The following is an 11,279-nucleotide window of genomic DNA, read 5'->3' as shown; positions in this document are numbered from 1 at the left end:
TTGGTTTGGAAATCTTTTTTAATTTTTTAATTTAAATGTTGTATTTGTTCTAATTATTATTATAATTACATGTATACCTATTATCTTTTTGTGTATTATAAATTTCCTATGCTTTTTTCTTTCTCTTTTCCCCTCTTCTTTTTTATTTTTAGCACATTTTCTCATTGTACCATTACCTCTCTACTATTTTGTAACTGATTAATTCTATTTCTTGTTCTGTTAATGGTTACTTTTGAAAATTTAAAATGCTTACTACCTTTGCTTTTCTCCTGGATAATACAATAACTGAGTAATAAATTAACAGTAATCTTACTCTTTATGATATATTATTGTGGGTTGGTGTTTTAGATCTATTTTATTACCTCCCTTACTCTTAATAGACAATATTATTATTGTCTTATTTAGTCAATGTATGAATAGATTCATCTTCATATTTACCATTTTCTTTGCTCTTCATTTATTCTTACATCTCAGATTTTCCATCTGATTGCTTTAATTTTGTCAGTTGAATAACCTTTGCAACATCATATGTGAAGGTCTTTCAAGTACCTTGTTAGTCTGAATGTTCTTTCTCTCGGTTTCTTTTTTCTTTCTCTTTCTTTCTTTCTTTCTTTCTTTCTTTCTTTCTTTCTTTCTTTTTCTTTCAACTTCATCTTCTTTCAGGAACATATTTTCATTGGGTAAAAACCTATTTTTCTCTCAGCATGTTCAAGGTATTATTCCATTGTCTTCTGACTCCCATTTGCTCTTTGTCACTCCTTTACTGATTATCTGTCTTTTCTCTTTGAAGATTTTTATGATAGTCTCTCTCTCCCTTTGGTACTGTGCAGTTTCAGAGTTACATTTCCAAGTGTGGATTTTATTCTTTTTTTAAAAAAATTTTGTTCTGCTTGAGATACACTTGCTTTTATGATGTAAGTAGTAATGTCTTTTATCAGTTCTGAAGTTTTTCACTCATAGTCTTTTCAAAGATTGACCCCCATGTCTCACATCACCTTCTGGGCCTCCAATTAGACAAATATTAGGCTAGTTTACTCTATGTCCCATGTCTTTTCATTCTCCTTTGTTAGTTCCTGATTCTGTGATTTTTTTTTTTAAGTTTATTTATTTTTGAAAGAGAGAGAGCACACGTGATTGTGTGTGAACGGGGGAGGGGCAGAGAGAGGGATCGAGACTCCCAAGCAGACTTCATGCTGAACACAGAGCCTGACATGGGGCCCAATCTCACAAATCATGAGATTGTGACCTGCACCGATATCAGGAGTCCAACGCTCAACTGAAGGAGCCACCCCGGTGCCCCCTGACTCTGTGATTCTATACTGCATTATAGAAAGTGTCTTTAGATTTAGCTTTTTATTAATATTAAATATCTCTTCAACTTAATTTTTTTTCTGTTAAAACCATCCATCATGCTCTTTATATTGTTATACATTCTTTGCCACTCATTTTTTTTTTTTTTGTCAAATGGTTTGGACATGTTAATAATCTCTCATATTTTCATTTTATCAATTCCTATTTTTTCCTTTAATCCTATTAAATATACATATTTTATATTGTGGCTGGTAATTCTGGATATGAAGTTGGTGAAAATGTGTTGCCACTTATTACTCAGAATGCCTGTTTTCCTTGTGAATTTTTTAAATTTTTGACTGTGAAATCAGAATCCTTGGCAGTTCATATGGGGGGGATCTATCAAGCTTGTGTTGAATATTTGCTGCTACTTGTTATCTGGAATTGATATTTAGTTAATTTATTTATTTTTTAAAAATTAACATTTATTCATTTTTGAGAGACAGAGCAGGAGCATGGGAGGGGCAGAGAGAGAGGGAGACACAGACTCCAAAGCAGGCTCCAGGCTCTGAGCTGAAAGACAGAGCTTGTTGTGGGGCTCAAATTCATGGACCACAAGATCATGATCTGAGCTGAAGTCAGACGCTTAACCAATTGAGCCACCCAGGAGCCCCTGGAATAGAAATTTTTTTTAATATGAAATTTATTGTCAAATTGGTTTCAATACAACACCCAGTGGTCATCCCAACAGGTGCCCTCCTCAATGCCCATTACCCACCCTTTCATTCTGAGTTTTCTTGGACCTTTCAGGTTGTGTTGATTCATGTTGCAATTGGAGTGAGGACAAGATTTTGTTAACAATTTTCAGGATAGATTTTTTTTCCTTTACTCAGTGCCATGACTCAGACAAGTATGTTTCATTGTTTTCCTTTCTGTGCATATGGGCCTGAGTAAGTGACTGTGAGTGTGGAATGTGGGTTTATTTCTTGTTCACTCTTGCACTGAAGGTGTGGCACTTTGGGTTCCAGCTTCATGAAACTAGGCTTCTCCCCTTGGCAGACTCCAGGCTTTATATCTTGATCCCTGAATCCTACAATGTCATTAATGGATGCTCAATGTCCTCAAGGAGAAATGTTGCTTCTGTGTTTGACTTAACCCTCTAGGTTCTGGATTTCCTTTGGATTTTGGCATATGAATTACTTTTACTTCTGTGCAAAATAGTCAACACACTAAAAATATTAATTATATTATATATATGAGTATAATATATAATATATAATATTATAATTAATATATTAAAAATAAAATTTCAATTTTTTTAACATTTCTATTCTTTTATTTTTCCTCCTCATCTGGAGGGTTAAGAAGTGGCTCTATTCTGTCACAGTATCTGAGCTACAAGTTTTGAAATAGGTCTGAGTTGAGCAAGACACCATGAAAATCATAATGAATAAGTTTGATACCAGATATCAGAGAGTTTATAATCTAGCTCTAAGCAGTAAGAAACATTACCTACAGCAAGTAGTTAAGGAACAGCATGAAACAGGTTGAAATTAATTTCTGAGGTCTGCACAAGTGAATGTGAGCACTGTCAGTTCAGAAGAGAGGCAGAAATCTCTTCTATCGACTAAGCTGGAGAATATGAGCTTGAAGCGTGGGGCATGCCTCTCTAGGCAGAATGGCAAGAAGATAGAATATCCCTTGTTTGGGCAAAGACAATGTGGAAGGCATTAGGGAGGAAGAATTCATATGACAGCCTGGCTTTGGTAGTAGGAGGCTGAATGGTAGATGCTGAGTGTGATTGCTGTTGGACATAAGCTTGGACATGAGACGAGTGTGTGAATGCAGGTATAATTGATGCCCAGGGTGGAGAGTTCTGGGTCTATTTTATGGGCTGTTGGGAGGGTTCTGAGTTGGAAAGCCACAGGAAAGATGGACCAGTGTCGAGGGAACACTCTGGTGGTCCCTGTGTCAAATCCAGCCAGCAGGTGTCCTGCAAACGTAGTCTTCTGTGATCATTTGATTACTTTGCCATTTAACACTCAGCCAGTTCCACATTAGAAATCCAGAGGCATATTGAATTATTGGACCCATAGCTTGCATTCCTGTGGGCGGTGCCTAGCTGAGCAGAGCAGCACTTGCTCTTGGAATCTGGCAGGGGTTCCTGCCTCCCTACTTCCCACTTTCCCTATTATCCAGCACGTGTTAGCTTCCAGGCATTTCCGTGGTTCTCGTTCTTCTAATAAATCTGGAATTGTAAGACATTCCTTATTTGCATGTCTCTATGAACAGTGTGACAATGAAAGACAGACTGAGAGATCCACATCTCCAGAAAAGTAGGAGAGAAGATACTCCCTTACCCAAGTGAAGACCATTCCCACTTACAAACAAAAAGTACCTATATCGAAAGATCCCCTCTTAAAATACAGTCGTAGGAAACAGTCTGCATAATTTGTTACTCTGACTCCTTTGTTCTTCCTGGATGAGATGGTGAGGAACTGGAAGCAGTGCGGCAAAACCAGATGGAGTCAGTCACTTGTATGTGGCCTGTCAGAGCCATGTAAGAACAATGTCTATCCTTGGGGCACCTGGGTGGCTCAGTCAGTTAAGCGTCTGACCCTTGGTGCTGGTTCAGGTCATGATCTCACGGTTTGTGAGTTTGAGCCCTGGGTTGGGCTCTGTGCTGACAGCACACAGATCCTCTGTGTCTCTCTCTCTCTCTCTCTCTCTCTCAATCTCTCTCTCTCTCTGCCCTTCTCCAGCTCATACTCTCTCTCTCCCAAAATAAATAAATAAAATTAAAAAAAAAAAAAAGAACGATGTCTATCCTTGAAGGCAAGACAGAGGTACTAGTGATAGATGTACACCAATGACAATTCCCCAGTAGATGGGGTGAAATTGTCCCTATGGGGATTTCCACCTCACAGGGCCCATCAGCAGTGGGGGATTACCTCCAGGTATGCAGCCCAGAGATGGTGGGGGCCCAGAGCCAGACCTCCACTCTGGAGCCTCCCTCTGCCTCACCCCCACGGACTTCTTAGGACAGCTGACAAAAGGGCCATCCACATTGGAGACGGGGGGAAACCTGGGAAAGGAAGAGATTCTGGGTAGTGCTGTGGGGATGATTCCCCCACCCCCAAAGTACACAGTTACAAGTCACCACTCTCGGGAAGGTGTCACAAGGCGGATGTGGGACTCAATTAGGAGAGTGGAGTTAGGGTGAGGTGTTTCTGCCACTTGCAAGCTTCCCATAATATTATTTTGAAATTAAATATGCACAGAGAGGTTACCCTTGATCCCAAAAGGAATGCCGGAAGTGATTGGTGTTTGCAAGACACAGGTTTTCCACAGGGAAGGGCAGGAAGGGAGCATTCATTTCTTGAGTGCCACATGCTCCATTTAATCTGTTGCACAGCCCTGGCAGTGGCTATGGCTGTCATCCCTTTGCACAGACAAGGCAGGACAGGGCAGGACTCTGCACACACAACCCACCTAGATGGGACCTCTCCGACCCCAAATCCATCCACTTTCCCATCCCAATCCTGCCTACCAAGGGCTCTACAGACCAAACTCATGGTTTGAAAAGTCGTTAGACACTGTGACTTGGTTGTGAGGCCTGATCGAGTCAATTGTTTCACTGTGGGAGAATGGCCCAAACTGGTAAAATAAATTGCCCTCTCCTCTCATGTTTTAAATGCAGTTTTTCTTGAAGCCATGCGGTCCACATTGAACATGGATATTTACTTTTTAGAAGACTATCCTTGCAAGAAAGGGTAGAGAGACAGAGAGAGTGAAAGGCATAACTGAAAATGAACTATATTTAATAGGAAACTAATCTTTTAATTGGTGGGGTTTTTTTTGTTTTTTTTTGTTTTTTTACTTGGAGACTCCCCTGATTTATGAATGTGTTATTCAGGAGCCCAGGGAAAGCTTCATGACTGGGCTCCTGCAAGCTTACGGGACACATTTCACAAAGAACAAATGTCTTTAATTAGGAGTGTGAATGTTAACGGAGTCCATAATTAGCTGTTTGCAATAAACATGCTCTGTTAGTGGGAGTCCCCGGAAATCTAAGAAAGCGAGATTGCCACCTCGTGTTTGCATGTGTATTTATTTTGTGGAATGAGAGATGAATCCCAAAAGAAGATTCCTTCTTCCGGAGGCTCAGCCGTCTAGTGAATTCATTTGTTTGTTCTTTCCTACTTTGGGATGTCGCATTCTTTCTCTATTCCATATGTTCATGGAGAACTGTCCATGTGATCACTGGGACTGGTCACTCTCAGTCTTAGCTGGTAAAGACTAACAGGAGGAGGGGAGTGTGCATCTTTTGGGTCCCTACTGATTGCAAATCACTTCCCAGAACACAGAGCACGGCACAATATTAATTTCTTTAAAGTTAAAAAAAATTCTTTTTTAATGTTTATTCATTTTTTTGAAAGAGAGAGAAACAGAGCACAAGCAGGGGAGGGGCAGACAGAGACAGAGACACAGAATCCGAAGCAAGCTCCAGGCTCTGAGCTGTCAACATAGAGCCCAATGCGGGGCTCTAGCCCATGAACTGTGAGATCCTGACCTGAGCCCAAGTTGGATGCTTAACGGACTGAGCCACCCAGGTGCCCCTATTTCTTTTAAGTTTTACAACAATTTTGTTAAAAGTCTGAAACTTCTAAAAGTACTTATAAGGATTTGGTGTTGCCAAACTTTAAGTTTTGCAGTTTTGCTTGCTTGATAACTCCTTCCAGTTTTAGTTTGCATTTCCCCAATGACTAATGACATGTGCTAATTGGATATTAATATCTTATTTTCTTAAGCATATGTTCAAATCTTTTGCTCAGTTTTATAGTGTTGTTTCTCTTCCTATTACTGAGTATTAAGAGCCTTTATATATTCCATATATAGTCCTTGTCAGTAATATGTTTTGTGAACACATCCTCCCATTTTGTGGTTTGTCTTTTCTTTTCCTTTTCTTTTCTTTTTTCTTAAATGTTTGTTTATTTATTTGAGAGAGAGAGAGAGAGAGAGCGAGTGGAAGAGGGTCAGAGAGAGAGGGAGACAGAGAATCTGAAGCAGGCTCCAGGCTCTGAGCTGTCAGCACAGAGCCTGATGCGGGGCTGGAACTCACAAACGGGGAGATCGGACCTGAGCCAAAGTCGGACGCTTAATGACTGAGCCACCCAGCCTCTTCCGTCTTTTCATTTTCTTAACTACGTCTCTCGAATAACAAAATTTTCCCTTTTTATGGAATTTAATATATCTTTTTTTCTTTTATGGTTTTCATTTTTGTGTGTTTTATAAAAATTCCATCTTTACTTCAAGGTTATGAAGACATTTTCCTGTATTTTTTTTCAGAAGCTTCAGTCTTTTAACATTTGCACTTAAGGCTATGATCTCTCTCTCTCTCTTAAAATATTTATTTATTTTTAGACAGAGAGAGAGAGTATGGGCAGGGGAGGGGCAGAGAGAGAAGGAGAGAGAGCAAGAATCCCAAGTAGGTCAGCACTGTCAGCACCGAGCCTGACACGGGGCTCAAATCCACAAACTGCAAGATCATGATTTGAGCTGAAATCAAGACTTGTTCGCCTAACAGACTGAGCCACCCAGGAACCCCCTTTCTCTCTCTCTTTTTTAATGTTTATTTATTTAGTTTTGAGAAAGAGAGAGACAGAGAGACAGAGAGAGAGGGTCTGTGCTGTCACTGCAGATCCAGACTCGGGGCTTACACTTATGAACCTGTGAGATCATGACCTGAGCCAAAATCAAGAGTCAAAGGCTTAACCGGCTGAGCTGCCCAGGGGCCAAGGCTATGATCTTTCTTGAATAAATTTTGTGCACAGTGGGATGTAAGGTCAAGATTAATTCTTGTTTTTATGGGTATATAGCTGTTCCAATACCTTGGTACCTTTGTTGAAATTGCTTAATCAGGGGCGCCTGGGTGGCGCAGTCGGTTAAGCGTCCGACTTCAGCCAGGTCACGATCTCGTGGTCCGTGAGTTCGAGCCCCGTGTCAGGCTCTGGGCTGATGGCTTGGAGCCTGGAGCCTGTTTCTGATTCTGTGTCTCCCTCTCTCTCTGCCCCTGCCCCGTTCATGCTCTGTCTCTCTCTGTCCCAAAAAGAAAAAAAAAAAAGAAAAAAAAAAGAAAAAAAAGAAAATTGATTAATCATAAGTGTGTGTTTTATTCAAGGACTCTTCTGTTGGAACTCTGGACTCAATTCCATTGATGATATTGGCTAGTCTTGTGACATTACCACTCTATCATCTTATTAAAGGAAGTTTTGAATTCAGAAAGTATGTGTTCTACTTTGTCCCCTTTCCAAGATTGTTTTAGCTCTTGTAAATCTTTTAGCTTCCCATATAATTTTAGAGTCAGCATTTCTATGGAATAGCCTATAAAGATTTCAATTAGGATTGCATTGAATCTGTGTCAATTTGTGGACAATTGACATATTAACAATATCCAGTCTTGTCACCCATGGCTATATCATGCCTCTCCAGTTAGTCAGTTCTTCTTTAATGTGCTTCAGTGATGTTGTGTGCTTGGCAGTGTATGGATCTTGTACTTTCACTAAATTTATTCCTAAGTATTTTGTGATTTCAGTGCAAATGTAAATGACATATTTTAAGATTTCACTTTGCATCATGTGACAGTATGTAACAGCCAGGGCTCAATCAGAGGAGCAGAATCAAAAGAAATGTAGAATTAGGGATTGATTGCAGTTATTGGATTTTTATGCAATTATAGGAAGTTGTTAAGCAGTCTGTTGAGCTGTTACCTCTGTGCCTGGTACAAGGGCTTCAGGTATGCAGGGCTGGTGGTTGAGAAAGGAAGATAGACGTGGAAGGGGAGACACTGGGGACAGAACCTATCATAACAAAATGGAACTCAAAATGGATTTTTAGCTGAGTAGAATAACACCTGAACTCATTTACCAACTAAAGGTAAGTACTGACAAAAAGGAAAAAAAAAGGAGGAAAATGAATTGCCAGTGGACAAAGCACATATGTAAAGGCACATGAATGAGGGACGAATACACTAAACGACTATAGGGAACTCCCTGTGGCCGAGTTACAGACAGGGAATGGAGAGATAACAGCAGGCTAGTACATAGGACCAACTTGTGATGGGACCCGCACTTGGACTTGTGATGGGACCCACACTTGGCTGAAGAGCATAACCTTTATTCGCATGGCAAGACTTTGGGAAGTTTTGAAGATTATGCTAAAATATAAATTACTTAAAAGCTATCATCTTAACCATTTTTCAGTTTTAGGCGTACAGTTCAGAGACATTAAGTACCTTTCATTGTGCAACCATCACTAACATCCAACTTCAGAATTTTTTCATTTTCTCAGACTGAAACTCTGCACCCATTAAATACCAACTCATTTATCCATCCCTTCAGCCCCAGAAAACACCATTCTAGTTCCTGTCTCTATGAATTTGGCTACTGTAGGTACCTTACATAAGCGGGTTCATGTGCTTCATGTGCTGTTTGCCTTTTTGTGATTGACTTATTTCACTTAGTGTAATGTCTTTAAGATTCATCCACATTGTAGCATGTGTCAGAACACCCCCCCCCTTTTACAGTTTATTAATTTTGAGAGAGAGAGAGAGAGAGAGAGAGAGAGAGAGAGAGGAGAGAGAGAATCCAAAGCGGGCTCCACACTGTCAGTGTGGAGTCTGATGCAGGACTCAGCTCACAAACCACGAGATCATGACCTGAACGGAAATCAAGAGTCATACACTTAATCAACTGAGCCACCCAGGCGCCCTTCCCTCCTTTTTAACTTAGAATAATATTCCTTTGTATGTATATCACAAGTTTATCTATTCATACATTGATGGACATTGAGTTGCTTTCACCTTGTGATTATTGTGAATAATGTTATGAACATGGGTGTACAAATGGTGTGCTTGGAACCCCTGATTGTGATTCTTTTGTGTGTATTCCCAGAAGTGGAATTGCTGGATTATGTGGGCATTTTATGTTTAAATTTTTTGAAGAACTGCCATACCGCTTTCTACAGTGACTGCATCCTTCCCAGCAGTGATGCAGAGGGTTTTGAGTTCTTCACATCCTTGCCCAAACTTGTAATTTTCTGTTTTTTAACTTTTAATTTAATTTAATTTAATTTAATTTAATTTTTAAAATATAATAGTCATCCCAATGTGCATCAAGTGGTATCTCACTGTAGTTTTGATATGCACTTCCCTAATGATTAGCGAAGTTGAACATCTTTTCATGTGCTTATTGACTGTTGTATATCTTATCTCCAGAACTATCTATTCAAGTCTTTTTCTCATTTTTTTTTTATTTTAGAGAAAGGGGGGAGGGTCAGAGGGAAAGTTTTAAACAGGCTCCACACTCAGCGTACAGCCCTACACAGGGCTGGATGCCACAATCCAGGGATCACGACCTGAGAAAAAAATCAAGAGTCAGACACTTAAACAACTTATCCACCCAGTTTTCCTTCCTTTCCTCATTATTAAATCAGATTGTTTTTATTATTGTTGTTGAATTGTAGGAGTTCTTTATATATTCTGGCTATTAATCTCTTATCAGATATTTGCAAATATTTTCTCCCACTCTATGTATTGCTTTTTCACTCTGTTACTAGCATCCCTTGATGTTAAAGAATTTTTAGTTTAGACACAATTTACCTACTTTTTTCTTTTGTTTCTTATGCTTTTGGTGTCATATCCAAGAAATTATTGCCAAATGCAATGCCATGAAGCTTTTCCCCTATGTTTTCTGTGTTACATTTAGATCTTTGATCCGTTTTGAGTTAATTTTTGTATGTGGTGCCAGATAATGATTTAATTTTATTCTTTTTCATGTGGTTAACCAGTTTTCCCACCATTTGTTGAAAAGACTGTCCTTTCCCTTATTGAATGGTATTGGTATCCTTGACAAAAGTCATTTGACCATATATGTGAGGGCTTGTTTCTAAGATTTCTATTCTATCCCATTGGCCATATGCCCATATTCCATATGCCCATCCTTGGGCTGGTACCCAAGGAAATATCTCTTTGTGGCTTTGTAGTAAGTTCTGAAATCAGGAAATCTGAGTCCTTGTTCTTTTTCAAGATTATTTAGGCTATTCCAGGTCCCTTGAGTTTGTATATGAATTTTTGGATGGATTTTCTATTTCTGAAAAACTCTCATTGAGATTTTTGAGGTATTGCATTGAACCCGTAGGTGGTTTTGTGTAGTATTGACATCTGAAAATATTAAATCATGTAATCCATGAACATAGGATTTCTTTCCATTTGTTAGTGTATTCTTTAATTTCTTTCAACAATGTTTTGTAGTTTCATGTACAAATATCTTACTTCCTTGTTTAAGTTTATTTCTACATATTTTATTCTTTTTGATGCTTTTTTATAATGGAATTATTTTCTTAATTTTCTTTTTTGATTGTTTTGTTCGTGTAAGAATTTTTGTGTGTCTGTTTTATATCCTGCAACTTTGCTGATTCTTTTTTCAGTTCTAACAGTTTTGTTGCTGTTGCTGTTGTTGTTGTGTGTGTGTGTGTGTGTGTGTGTGTGTGCACATGTGTAATCTGTATGGCTTCCTACATCTAAGGTTGTGTGGTGTTTGAAAAGTGATAGCTTTGCTCTTTCTTTTCCAGTTTGGCTGCTTTTATTCCTTTTTGCGCCTATTCTCTCTACCTAGAGTTTTTAAATGCTATACTGAACGGTGATGGCAAAAGTGTTCATCCTTGTCTTGTTCCAACTTTGTAAGGTTTAAGCACATGATCAACAGGGACATTTCCAGGTTTTTAGGTATCACTCTGGCTGCTGAATGAAGGATGGGTGGAAAGGGCAAGACTGGGAGCAAAAACACAAATGAAGGAGCCTTTCAATAGCCCATGTAAGTGTGCTAACTTGCTTAGAGGGAAGTAGAGTGAGCTAGTGATAGTGACACCCAGTGCTCATGACCTTGACCAGATGTGAGAGGGTCATTGCCAAAGCTAGAGGATAGTTTGAG

Source organism: Prionailurus viverrinus, chromosome C1 (genome assembly GCF_022837055.1).
Source record: "Prionailurus viverrinus isolate Anna chromosome C1, UM_Priviv_1.0, whole genome shotgun sequence".
NCBI lineage: Eukaryota > Metazoa > Chordata > Mammalia > Carnivora > Felidae > Prionailurus > Prionailurus viverrinus.
Note: the sequence above shows the minus strand (reverse complement) of the source record.